Below are 14,699 nucleotides of genomic sequence, written 5' to 3'. Positions count from 1 at the left end.
CACAATGCTGCCCCTAGGCGGTGTAATGGGTGTATAGAAGATCGTGGAAGGTCTCTGCTTGTGAAAGAGAATTCGATGAAAATTATTTCTATGCCGCAGCGGGGGTATTGTAGAGTGATGTGGTCGTGTGTAGGAATGAATAGATGCTCTCACGAGCAAGGGTCGAGAGGGTCGCTTTCCGAAGGAGTGGTTATGCGAGAGAGGCATCGAGTATTAATCATATATTCCTCTGTATAAAGGCGGATAACTGAAACCAAAATGAAAACCATTCAAAAATATATGTTTACTATTAAATGACAGGTAGTTTATCATGATTCGTCACTGATCTGCAGGAACAATAGTGTGAGTAACTGACCTGCAATTACAACAGAATTAGTAGAATAGTGACAAATCTCAGCTATGTTGTGGTAATTCAAAAATAGATAATGTAAAACCAAATATGACTGATTACTTATTATTACTAAGAGACCAATTTATTACTTAACTTCAAATTGAATAATGTTGAACCAAATATGACTGATTAATGTGTGTTATTGAAAATAGTGATATAAAAAATCATCACCAATAAAAGTGTATATACATGATATTCATGATTCGTGGCATATATTAAAATGATTGATTTATCAAGCAATGCGATTCTTTATTTTCATTAAACTTCAAACGCTCTCATAAAATGGGTATGAATATGCAACAGAGATTGGAAGAAAATTACACGTTTGACCTAACTTGAACCATTCTTAAAAGATTCAGTGACCGGAAGAACGAGATTTGAGCACAAGCAAATTGATCGCGTCTTATCCTATATACGCCTGAAGGGTATGGTCTCTTTCATACATCATTTTTCACCATCGTAAAAATTTGTCCATTTTGTCGGGAAGTGTGTCAAGAAAATTTAAAGAAATTAAAGAAATATTTCTGACCGGATTATAAGGGCAAACGAAAAAACACACACACGAAAGTATGCTTGCGGGGAGCGAGTGAAATTGTTGCAGTGTTCGAGTAGCTCGGGGCATCATGGGTGAATTGTTATGATTTTAGATAACACCAATTTTCCTTTGAAAGTGCTCCTAAATTTATTCTAAGAATTAGGATTTAGTGAGTGTGAGCTCATTATCTTGTTTATACGAGGTGACTATTATGTGATGATAAAAAGGAAAGAAAAACTGTCGCGGAAGGCACTGCATGCAAAAGGGTATTTTACCAAACTTGTATTATAATTGAAAAGGTTTGAGAGGGAAATATTGGCACTAAGCTGTAAAATGTTAACGACAACAGGGTAAAAGAAAATAGAAAGTATTTTTAAATCACAAGCAAACAGGGGCAATAACATAAAAATAAGTTGTACACTAGTGAAATGATGTTTCAAAGTGTTTTTGATCTTTACTGTTTCTTCATTGGGTATAAATTATCTTTGTCAGAATGCAATTTTTGTTTCAATTTCCTTGAACATATTTCATAGATAATTGGATGAATAAAAAGATGAAATAGTCCCCTAATGTCTTTTAAAATAAAAATAAAAAGCTTTGCGAGTAGAAGATGTTGTATCATCAGAAAAATATAGCAAATGCAAAAATCCTCGTGTCAAAAAGATTTAGGTTACTAAGTTGATTTTCATTAGAGAGAACATTTTGTCTCGCAAAATCGGACAAGAATGATGCTGTAGGTGGCATCTCTTCGATCAAACTATATTCCGTCCAATTTTTGTATACGCCCGAAGCGCAAAACAGAAACGATACATTATCCGACATTAAAAAAAAAAATTGAGTTCAAAGAAGAGTAAAACAAGAGAAGAACGAAGTTTCAGGGCCTCCAATTTTCCTCAAAAGTATTTATATTTTTAGGAATGGAGGCTGACAAGCCATTATAAGAATGTTTTTAAATTAATATGAGTTTGGAAGACATAAGACGGTTGATTGAAAAGAAGTTATCAAATAAGAGATGGTGCATTTATGAGATGTATGATCTTGTTGAGTCGTTTCCTTCTTATATCCAAAGGTGATTAATTATCTAATCAAAATATAAAGTAATGCATAAATAATACATAGTTTGATTAATAATATTGTTTCCATGTATCTTCCAAATGATTTTTTTTTTCTTAATATTTGTAATACTAGTAATTCTTATGCCTATATATTGTAAAACAAAACATTCATGTACCATGTGAATGAAAATTTCTGATACCCCCCCCCCCCCCCCCCCCCCCCCTCCAAGCAAAAATGCAAACAACTTTATTTAGGAAAGGGTTGGTGGCGAGAAGCTGAAAAATACAAAGAATTGACATTATTCGGGGGTGAATTATACAGATTTGTATACAAAAATCTCCCATGAATAAATTGTATTTTTCAGAGCTTTCGAGGTTGTAATTTTTTTTTTTTTACGAGATAATGTGTGAAGGAGGCAGTCAATCCATCATAAAAATGTTTACAAATTGCATCAATCTGTAAATGTAACACGGTTGATTGAGATCGTTTTCGAATGAGTGATAGCGCATTGCAGAAATGTTAGATTGTGTATTTTAGTCACAATAATCAATTCCTTCCAATAAACAAATAACACATCGATAAAGTTGATGAGCATTGCCTAATAACATTAGAGCAGCAAAATGAATTTGTTACAAACTAATTTTCGAGACTTGTTTTTTTCCAATCTCTGTTGCATATTTATACCCATTTTATGAAAGTGTTTAAAGTTTAATGAAAAGAAAGATCAATCGCTTTGCTTGAAAGATGTACATAGATTAATATGATTTCAGTCGTTAATGCAGTTTTTATCACTGCATTGAATGCAGGTGACTGCAAAATGTCGGGCACTTGGGGAAGGAGCGTCCTCTAAGGGGAAAAGATTGGACATGTCATGATAACCTTGTACACCTTGCATGATTCATGATAGATAAGACTAATGTCTAATGTCCGTCATGTAGGTTTGAAATTATGTCCATTCTTGACCGAATCGAATCATAGCCGGTCAAGATCAACGCTGTGTCATCAAATTGTCCACTTTCTCATGAAACCGTTCTAACTGACCATAGCCTATACTCATGAGTTTTGTGACCATTATCATCATTCTCGAAGGCTTCATGATTTAATATATGACTCGAATGCCTGCACTCCTGCAAGGAAAGCGTACTCTACAGACTCGATTATCATTCCACAGCATAATCGCACCAAGGTGAAGAAGAACAAAGGAAAAGATATAAATGTTTTCAACAATAGGCATAAACAGCCCTGGGAAAGAAATACCTGCCAAAAGGAAACAAAATCTTGTTAAAATAACAAGTTTCAAAGTGCATTAAGAAGGTAGGAGCGCAATAGTGCATGTAGAAAATACAACAAGATTTGACCTGGGGATCGCCCCCCCCCCCCCCCACACACATACTTTGGATTGACCACTGCAACTGATACATTTGCAAACATTTCAAAACGCATAACTACTTTCCATTATCACAACAGTTGATACTGTTTCATTCAAATTCGAGTCATGTTTGTAAATAAAAACCTAGGGACAGTGGAGTTCATTTACCTTTCGACTTGAGGATTAAAAAAGGCGAAAAACACTTATTGATTATCGTCGGTGGCCGGTGAATCCTACTTTGGTCCCACACACTCATCCTGTTGTACTTTGTCATGTCACGCAACCACAAAGACCTTAATCACAATGGACGCAAAACTGGTATATTAGGATGTCATTCGATTCGGTCCGTTAATTGGCAGGCTTGTTCCAAACACTTTGAACAATAAGAATCGTCAGTCCATTCGTTGTCATTGTGTTCTTGAAGATGAAAGCCGACTTTAGGATACCAAGCAGAAAAGGGTTTTGTTTTATATCTGCTTGCTTGTTGCGATAAAGATGACTACTTTAATAGTCAAACTCTCGGGACAGAAAGAAAAGTTCATAATGAAGTCTAATAATCCTGACTGACAAATCAAACACGTTATTCTCGTTGTCACACTATTATGACAAGTCTTTTTGTTTATTTATTTGTGCCTTTTGCCTTTTCATTGATTCATCACACGTTCAAATGGCGTTCAGTCCATCGAGAGGCAAGCACGGAAGACCTAGGTTTGCACCAAGTGGAATATTTAGGGGATGGGGGGGGGGGGCTAAATGAAGGAAAAGGTGCCCTCTTCAAACAGAGCTTGTATCTTTCAAAAAAGGCTTCCCCATTATTAATTTGTGCTCTTTTTTATGTCTGTTAATCCAGCCTCACACATGATTCGTATATAGTCCAAATATGAAGTCCAATTCACTACAAAAATAACGGTCGAGGAGCCGTTGCAGGAAATAGTCTCAAATCCGAATCAATGCATATCAAACGCGCGATATTACGGAATCTTATACTACTCGTATTTGATGGGGTGGCCGCTAAATTGGAATTGATGTAATCATGATCATGGTCTTTGGCAGTAGGCTCCCGTTTGCAGAATATGTGGAATGATACCGCTGTAAAGCAAACGAGACTATATGAATCTACATCTCATATTTAGACATCTCCACCAAGGTCTACCTCTCTATAACCTTCGGAGTATCCTGCGCGTAATCTGAACTTCATCCACGCAATCCACTCCACTTGATAGGTATCTCTGCTTGCTTAATCATCCAGGGAAAAGACAAGAGACGTTAAAGATTAAGAAGTTTTAAAAGCTATATAGCCGGAATCAACCTTTACTTAGCTACTTACAAACCATGACGTCTTTAAAGTCACACTCGGGTGAAAGAAAATGAATAATAAGTAACCACGAATTTTATAATTGTGATTTTGTTTGCATTTATTCCTCCAGAGGATCGGGTCCAAGTCTTCCTTACTGCTTTCAACCAACAAAATATATCTAGATGACCTTTTCGTAAAGAGATACCATTGGACCACCGGGTTCACTAGAGTGTGATGTACATCACAAAAATAACACTGATAGCCTTTAAGTTTCAATTTTGTTAAATCTTTTATTTGAGGAATGCAACTTTGCTTTGTATCAGAAATTTGACAATTTTTCAATACCATCTAAGAGACATTGATTTGTAAGATTATTCTACAAACGCACTAATAGGATAAATATTATAGCCTGTCTAATTTACTCGGGCTTAATTTGCGATTGCTATAGCTTCACAAACAAAAAATTGATTTCAGCTTTAAACGTTTTTAAATTAAAAAAAAACATATATTTCAGTTTGAGGAGAAGTGGTTTTCCAGATTGAACAATTAAGATATATATATATATACATTTCTTTTAAGAACATTTAATGCAGTATAGTTGTGGACCTTTGCGCTAAGCACATTTAAACCCCATTTTCCAAGATCAACAAATCGACTCGTCCCTGGATTATGACTTATTAAAACACCATCATGAACTCCCATTGCGCCATATCTTAAAATGTTTTTGATGTGCTTATGACGTAAACGAATTATTCCGGAAGTTGAAGAGCGCATTTCCTTTAAGCGATTTGGTCAAGGGTTATTTACAGTCGGAATTTGAAGAGGACGTTCCCCCAACCTTTGATAACCTCCCCCTGAAGGTGGCTCCTAAAGATCAGAGGTAGATGCCTTGAAATATTGAATAAAATTATGAACCAAAATCACGTCATGAAAAGCTGTCATTAATACATACGCTACCAAAAACAGGAAATTATAATTTTATTGTATTCTGAAAATGTCCAACCCTTTTTCGGTGGAGGGGTGCAAGTTGGCATCTATTATATCGATAATAATTCAAGAACGTGATAACTGAAGAAAAAAACACGATGATTTTGTTTACAGCACTCAATTTACTGCCAAAAACTTTTGACGATTTCATGTATGACATTTTGATTTGGAGCACAAATGTTGTACATTGACTTTATATATTTTTAAAAAGGCAAGTTATTTCTTTAACGAAAGCTCCAAATGCAGGGAAAATTATGGTTCGTTTACATTATACGCTGCATATTGAAGATTTTGTTTTAGACATGGATAAGGTCATTTCGCTTATATTTAAATAAAGCGTATACCCAAGACGAACATGAATCGGTGATTTATTTCAGCTCATCGATCATAAATTATGAATGATAGCTCCATATCATTTGATCAGCATTCATGAATTTATGCATTACACAGATGAAAATGTATCAAATGCGGTGTCGAATGTTTCTAAAAAAATATACATTTGACATACATTATTTTCATCTCTTTTTAGCTCGATTTGGATTGAAGGACATCATAACACGACAGGGATTGCTCTTGAAATGTTAGATATATATATATATATATATATATATATATATACAAAAAGCTGTTTTTCCACTTCCTTGTTAAAAAAGGAAATAATTTTAGGTGCATTAAAAGTTAGCTATACATAAAAAAACACAACAGAACACTCATTTTTAAGGAGGCACAGGCTGGTTGTGCCCCCCCCCCAACAAAATCAACCGGTGCCACACGTATGAATCTCTTTTATGGTATCACGGAAATTGTTAACCGGCTCTTCGTTAGCACCAACCAGATAAATAACCCTCACCCTTCCCGCACCTCAACCGATCCCTCATGACTTGACATGGACGATTTCGTCTCTCATCACACGAAGCAGATCACAAAAAATGATTATCATTCTCCAGGAGCAAGTGACGTTTCATATCATAAAGGTCGCCCCCACGCTGCATCATCGAACAGTTCGTGTTACACCACTTAAAATGTTATTATATTTCGGACATGGGATGAATCACGTTAGGGGGAAATGTTCTTCACGGATAAGTGTCACTATATACCAAGGGTGTCGCTGAGGGATGGGGTCATGGGGATGGGGGACTATGACACCCCCTTCAAATCTCTGTAGGAAATACGTAATATTGTAGGCAAATTAGGTACTTTTTACCATGGATTCTTAATGAAAATCGAATGACTTAAAATAAATAAATATATTGCCATATTAGGTCTATTGTAAACATTTTAGCATTGTTGTTGTTTCCTGGGAATGTTTCTGAACCCCTATCCGCAGACAGTTGATCAGGGATCATCTTTTACCCTTTGTCGGCAAACTTCAAAATCTGAAACTTTCTTTGTGTTTGATTGAAACAATTTAGCTAACCCCCCCCCCCCTCTCCTCTCACCCAAAAGGCCCCAGTACGCCCTTGGTCATTACACGTGCTTTCTGCTCTTCAAACACCTTGTTATCTGCGTAAGGTGTCGCGACTACGTTCATTAAAGGCCATGATGTTATCGTCAGGTGGCAAACTCGATAAACTTTATAAGAGGGCTTGTATCGGAAGGGCATGATGGGGTCTGGAGAGGGGCAGTTTCAACCTAGATCATAATGAGGGGTCGTTTATTAGAGATAAGGTAACGAGGATCGGGTTAAGGGTGCTAATTGTCGTCTTCGGTTAATATGAGGTACGATAACATGACGACAAAAATATATATTTAAGCAATGATTCGACAAGCTTGCTGCGACAATGGATACACTGTCTTGTGGAAACACAGAATTCCCCATAATGACGACATGACAAATACACATGCTGATGTCCTGCGTCTTTCGGGATAACAAAGTCATGTTACATTTCCGAAAGTTTATTGGAGCTCCCATTAATTATATAAGGACTATGTGGTGCATATTTTAACGGTCAACAATCATCGATATGGTCAATCTATGAATAAGATTCCCAGCTCCATCAAACAAACTTGCTGTGAATTTGAATATAGCTGATACAATTTGCAAAACACTGATTGATATTTTGCATAACGATTTTTGTGACGAGTCCTTATAAGTGAAGTTTATTCCTTTAATGTAAGACAACAAAAGGTACAAAATTTCGGAGGTGGTGGTCTTTCCATTTTTCGTTGCTATGCAGTTCAATACAGATATTGTGCTGAATATGGAATTAACAAACTGCATTGGTGGTTACTGAGCGTTAATAAAGTGATGATTGATCTCATCCATTGCTCCCTATTTTACCTCAAGAATGAATCATAATGAACTGCGATGTCAGCAGAATATTTCATCGTGGAATGCACAATAACAATAGCCTTTTTTCTCATACCACTGTGTCTAGCTCATGACCGGAAAATTGGGTTACACAATATCAGGTCAGATGATATAATTGGAGATCTGAAGACAACCTTGACAATTACTTCGTCAACATTTTGCAAAAATAATTGCTTGACATCCATCGACCGGATTGAAAATGGCACGTAGAGTAATTTCATTAAAGATTCTATCATTATTCTTAATTGACATAGAGATATGCCAACTTAATTTCTTCCTCTAACTGTAATGTTTATTCAGGTGATATAGGTTTAATGAAGGCAGTCTATGTTTAGGTTACATAATTATATACTGGAAGGAATCATACTGCATTCAACGTACTATTAGGGGAGGGCAATTCAATTATGCGTAAATGATTGGAAGCGTCAAAGTATCTGCCCACCGTTCTGCAGCGAAGAAAACAACACCGAAAACGGTGTCGCCTTACTCCAAAATATCGATTCGGCACAGGTAAACGGCTGAAGATGACACTAGAAGTAATGGTGGTACGACCCCTGGGTCCGGATGTTAAGTGCTTGCCACCCCGCTGGGCTCGGGGGACCCACATCCCAAGTTGCCGCAGATATTGTTGCCATATTCCGAGGACAAATTACAAAATTAACTGCACTAGGTCACAATAAAAAATATAGGTTACCAATACAAGGTTCGATTGCCACTGTGCAAATTGGAAGCGCAGTAAATCAAACGTTTTATAGCTGGTTCGAAAACTCGAGGGGGCTTTTAGGCGAGTGGAGGTATATAAAAAACCAGAGTCGATATAAAAATATGATATGTGTATTTGCGTCTTGGCGTGGGCATGACAAATTATGTGCAATTATGTGGTGGAGACGTAAAAAGTAAGCTATGAGTCACCGTGTATCCAGGGGGATTCTACATAGTCATATCGGGAAGAAGTCTGGTCAGAGGAGAGGCGATGGTGAGCAATAATTGTTTGTTGTTCGAGAATATGGAAGTAAATCAACGGAAATCATTTTGTATTAGTGACATCACTAAATTACAATGAATCAATCTCCCCTTTTGTACATTATTATAACAAAACTTAAAATACACAGAAATAGAAAGAGAAAGAGAAACACAAAAGGAAAGACCGTCAGAAAGAAAGAGAAAGAGTGTCACCAAATTGCCATGAATTAATCTCCTATGTGTACATTATTAGAAGGCACGATGGTTCAATGGTAGATCAGTGGTCTCGTAAACGGAAGATCCCGGGTTCGAAACCATTCGATGCGTTATAGTACCCTTTGGTATGGCATGAATCCTCATTACCAAGTCCCTCGGAGAGGACTTAGAGCCGTCGGTCCTCTGGTTGCTTAATTACAAGCATGCTTTGTTAGAAGTCAAGTTAAACCAACCCAATCGCAATCACGATCATTAATAGACAGAACTTAAAAGTACGGAGACATAGAAAGAGAAGGAGAAACACGAAAGGTAATATAGTCAGAAAGAAAGAAAAAGAGAGTCACCAGAAGGAGGGGAGGGGGAGAGAGAGAGAGAGTCGAAAAGGAATGAGTACTTGGTTAACATCTTCATAAGATGAAAACCGCTCATGGTGATCGAACCTAGAACCTTTTGTTTACGTGTTCATGTCATTGAATGGTGCCATATCAAAGCGGCCACCTGCGACCTTAAAAGTTACACATTCATTAAATTAAATGAGTTAGAATGAATGACCATAAATGTTTTTCCTCAACCGTATAATTACAATGCATTGGTGAAAACAGGCAATAGTGTAGCGCACGATTCTGCTAGAACACGGATAATAAAGCAAACCTTATTTCCACTTAGCTTTGTCCATAATACACAAAGTCTTCTCCAGCGTTCGGTATAATTTTATTCTAAGAAAGGTTCTTTGTTGTTTGTATACGTCCAGACATACAATGACATTCGCATTTTTCGTTCAAACACGCTAGACATGGACAATAAGAGTAAGGGATGTAATAAAAATGAGTCATCGAAAAAACATCTCTAGATCTTTATCAAATCCAAGAAATGCTTTCTTTGGAGGAAAGAAAAAAAGGCTCGCTATATATGCTCCTTACAGGAAGGGGCACTCGCTCGCTTGCTTCATTTTTAGAACGTCTGCATCCATTATATTCCGGGGAAGATGTACCGCTATTGTGGCATTCATCAGATTTCCCCTATTTCTGTCAATTCACATTTCTCCTTGTCTTCGCTTCGTTTTGCCTTGCCTTATTGAAACCTTTTTCAACTTGATCGCGTCAACCTTGAAGTTGGAGGCGCGCAGAACTGGACGAGAGGGTGGCGGTGCTTGGGGGTGGTAAGGGGCATTTAACCCTTTCTTCGCACTGCAGTGCAAATACGATATAAACAAGCCTGACTGGATGAATAATGATAATATAATAATCTCAATAATAAGATTAGTAATAATAACAATATGCCTGGTTTACCCAGGGTATCCTCATCGGGATTAATACTGTTTTCTCCGAGGGCCGTGCAACCCTAATTATGACAGGAGTATTCCTTATAAATTATGTCATGCTGACAGCATAAATTAGTAAAATTGACTGAAGTTTAAAGACACAGATAGCTGACAAGGGTGTGATATTGTTTTTATAAGTGCTACGTTACATGAAACGAAATGATCGCGAAACAGCAAGGTCACACTATTACAGATGTGAGACCCAAAGTTTATATGAGATAAGAGTAAGACAGGTGTACAGAATGTCTACATAGGTTCCTTCTTTGTGCTGTTGAACTGCAACTTGACCTTTGGAACAGTATAAGTAATCAACACCTGAAATATTTCAAGAGCATACATGTAGATTTGATATCATATACCTCCAATGTAGAATGTAATCATAACTAACCCTTTGGTCACATACAAGAGAGGAAAGTGAAATGGAAGTATAACAAGATATATAAATGGAAGAATAAAGTTATGAACAGTTGGAGCATCTTCACAGAAATCCCTTCAAGAAAGCTGGCGAATGATAGCCCATTATTCTGTATCATCAAAAACAAACACTGAAAGCGAAAAGAATTGACGTTTTCTTTTCTTTATATAACGATCATATTACGGGCTTTTTGAAGAGAATTATGACTTTTGATGGAAAAGTAATATTCCGATAAAGTTGCTGAGCAAGAAACTGAATATCAGATCTCGACAATCCAATAAAAATCAAGTGCATAAGATGAGACGTCGCCTATATCCAAATCAAACATTAGCGAAGACATGCGGCTATATTACGGCAAACATTTCTACTCGCTTGGGAAATTTGGAATTTGATTTCGCTGGCATATCTTGGCAAGGCGTCTCCACTCATTATGCTTATGGGTATACGAATGAATGAGTACATTGAGATCGCCTCGACATGCAGCGACTAAAAATGACTAAATCATTTGTTGATAATTCAACAACGGCGTCTCAGATAGGGAGCAATGATTTACGCTTGTCAAGAATGTGTCGTTTTCTTTCTTGACTAAAGATCAGAAAATGCATGCAATCAACCGTGTGAATTATGACAATTCATTTTTTCAATGTGTCATAGTGTGAATAAAGAAAGCTAGACTGTGTTATCGATACAGGAGGCGAAACAATTTTTGCGCATTAAAGGATCACATTTTCCCGCGAAGTTGTAAGTTCAGTCACGTCTTCAAACCGTTTAGTGGCCGGCAATCTCAACGGTGCTTTCCATAATCACCGTATATGGGTCAAATCATCAAATCAGATTGTGATTTCTTTTTAAATATCATATACCTATTCTTTCCGAATGTATTTTTCAAAATTGCTTCTAACCGATTATGTATACTCTATATGAATGATAGAATATCCTGATATTATTTTGATATGTGTATATATACTTTTTTAAATAGTTAGTCGAATATGGAATATATAAAAACAACTCTAGGTCTATATAAATTCTTATTTGAAGTGTTCCAAGTGAATACATTTCTCCATACTGTGAGGTTTCATTAGAATAACGATATTGCCATTTATAACACCATGAAGAAAAGGGAAGTCCAACAAATTTCAACATGTGTATAATTATAGTCTTAACACCTTAGTCTTCAATGCCTTACTCCGAAAAACATTAGTCTTTAATACTTAAGTCGTAAAAACTTTAGCCTTCGACACCCTAGTCTTTAACACCTTAATGTTAAAACCGTACACTTTAATATTTTAGTCTTTAACACCTTAGCATTCAACTCCTTAGTCGTCAACACCTTTGTCTTCTGCACCTTAACCTTCACCCTCCAGTGTTCTTGTGAATATACCACGAGGGACAAAGATTGCCCATGCCTTTGACAAAGTTTCAAGCTCAAAGAATTGTTCAGTTGAATTACAATACATATAATAATTTAATCATAGTTAACTGTGCATCATTCCGCGACGTCAGTCTCTCTCTCTCTCTCTCTCTCTCTCTCTCTCTCTCTCTCTCTCTCTCATTTACAATAATAACGTTTTCAAACCTTACTTTATACAATGCGATTATAATCCTACCGAGACAGTATCGAGCCTTGCTCTAATCTCATTGATACATGCCCACAAAGAATACTGATGTGATTACAAGTACATGTTCCCCCACTTTTCCCATTTATTATCAGCTCGGGAAAGGTAATAATGATAATAATGTTATGCGTAATGAGGAATGTAAAACGCACTCGTGTGAAGATGTAATGGAACAGAACGGCATGAGGAACCCGGTGTATTTGTTGATTTTTGTAAGAACATCATGAAACGACTATATCCAACATTATGTCGACGACGATCGCAAGATAACATCATCGATAGATATATTGATACGAGGTTATTGACTTGATAATAACCACCACCTAAAAAAGAAGGATAAAAAGAAGATCAGGAAAGAGATAAAAAATAATAAAAGGCTGAATGTAATGCGTAATCATGTGTAATCCAAATTTATGGCTAATTGATCAATTTGAAGGAAATTGCAACCAATGGTGAAGATTGCCTATAATAAGCCCTGTTTTACATTAATAAGCCCCATTTTACATAAATTTAGCGTAATATCTAGTCTTGGATCTAATAATTCATAAGATAAAGGAAAACATTACGGACAAAAGAAGTGTCTGACTCCCTGTCCCCCTCTCTCTATCTCTCTCTATTTCTCCCTCTCTCTCTCTCTCTCTCTCTTTCTCTCTGTCCCTCTCTTCTTAAACAGAGCCCTGAGAGTACGGGACACCGGCTGACGACCGTGGAGGCGTATAATCCGAATGTATAATTCGTACGTCTACGAAATCAGATGGTTGTCAATTGGCCTTTTTGTATATAGATGAGGATATAAATACGAAGGATGCGACATGCACTTTTGAGGGAAAGTCCTCGTGCTATGGCGGAGCTAGGATTGCTTTTAAGGGTGGTGGTGGGGGGGGGGGTCGAAAGTCAAATATAGCTAGGTAGTCTCAAATATGGCGCCTTTGGTTACTGTGAGCCTGCCTCTGTAAGTAAATTGACAGGAATGCTAATCTTTTTCTGGTACTGATGGAAAAAAGATTCTCACAGAATCATATAACTTAAACTAAACTGAAAGTTAAGGCCAAAATATTGATATCTGTAAAATAATTTTGGTAAAAATAGTCTTATATAGTGGAGTAACGACCAGAGAAAGATATGGAAATCAAGTCGATATTCCCATCAAGTATGCACAACACATGCAGGGTTAAAATAGGCTAGGTCTTACCTTGGATTGTGCATTTCAGTAAATGGGATTTCACATTCCACTCCGGTATGTCTTCGATAAAATGGTTCAGAAATATTTTGTCCAAGCCTAACCTAACCTAACATAAACCTAAGTTCTGTAAAAGTATAACAAAAATGCCACATTGCTTTCTACCAGTATTTCGAAAGGTAATTCCATTGTCAGAATTCAAGATAACATTTTTTTTTTAAAGTTCGTTTCTTTTGGAAGGTCAAGAACCCATATCATTTAATTTCCATTTTGCCAAACTTAAAATTTCATCTGAAATCTTGTATACGTGACCACAAATAAACAGATTACATCATTGCCGCTTAAAAAAGCTCATCTTAGTTTATTTACAAGGTCAAGGAACAATGACATTCCTTTTCTGTCGGACGTACGAAAAAAATCATCCACTAACCTTTCAAATAGACATACCCCCAAAACACAGGTTGAGGATAAAAACAACAGATTTAGACTTCGATAAGAAGATGTGCCGCCTATTTTATCGGGTCAATTGTCTAGATTTGACGTTTAAGTGAAGGGAGCAAACGGTTCGCCCCCTTGCGAGTGGGAGGGCTCCCCATTATACCCCCATACAGCTGTAACCTTTCTGGCACGCGAAGCAGAGAACATGGAGGATAGCAACAGTTTTCTATCTAACCTAGATTTACTAAGTGCACGCTGGATATGACATTTCGAGGGAGAGTCGCACTCCGTCTAGGGGAAGAAAAAAACGTGATGAGATAGATTTCAGTCGACATTACTTCTCTGCTAAATCTTCTTCCTTCTTTCTTCTTCTGGAGCTTAAAGTGTGATATCATTTTGGATCACTATTTTTCTCCATAATTGAATCTCGGTTAAAACTATTGTTTTTTTTACCCTGTGCTAAAAAGTATAAATCCGCTCCTTTATAATTATTTGTTTCCCAACAAGTCTTCGTTGCAAAAAGGTATACGCCTCTTCTATTAGTTTCATTTAAATCCACCTGATTCTATTTTTTTTTAATTTCTAGGATTTTCACACTCTTCTA

General features: G+C 36.8%; 1 protein-coding gene across 3 annotated transcripts in view; it reads right to left on the bottom strand.

Moving 5' to 3' along the window:
* Positions 1–14,699, bottom strand: part of LOC100891480 (neurogenic locus notch homolog protein 2) — a 43,621-nt gene that overhangs the window by 15,950 nt on the left and 12,972 nt on the right. The window lies entirely within an intron of this gene.

Source organism: Strongylocentrotus purpuratus, unplaced genomic scaffold (assembly GCF_000002235.5).
Source record: "Strongylocentrotus purpuratus isolate Spur 01 unplaced genomic scaffold, Spur_5.0 spur5_scaffold_5, whole genome shotgun sequence".
In the NCBI taxonomy this organism is placed as follows: Eukaryota; Metazoa; Echinodermata; class Echinoidea; order Camarodonta; family Strongylocentrotidae; genus Strongylocentrotus; species Strongylocentrotus purpuratus.
The sequence above is the reverse complement of the archived record's forward strand: the minus strand, read 5'-3'. Positions and strand labels throughout refer to the sequence as shown.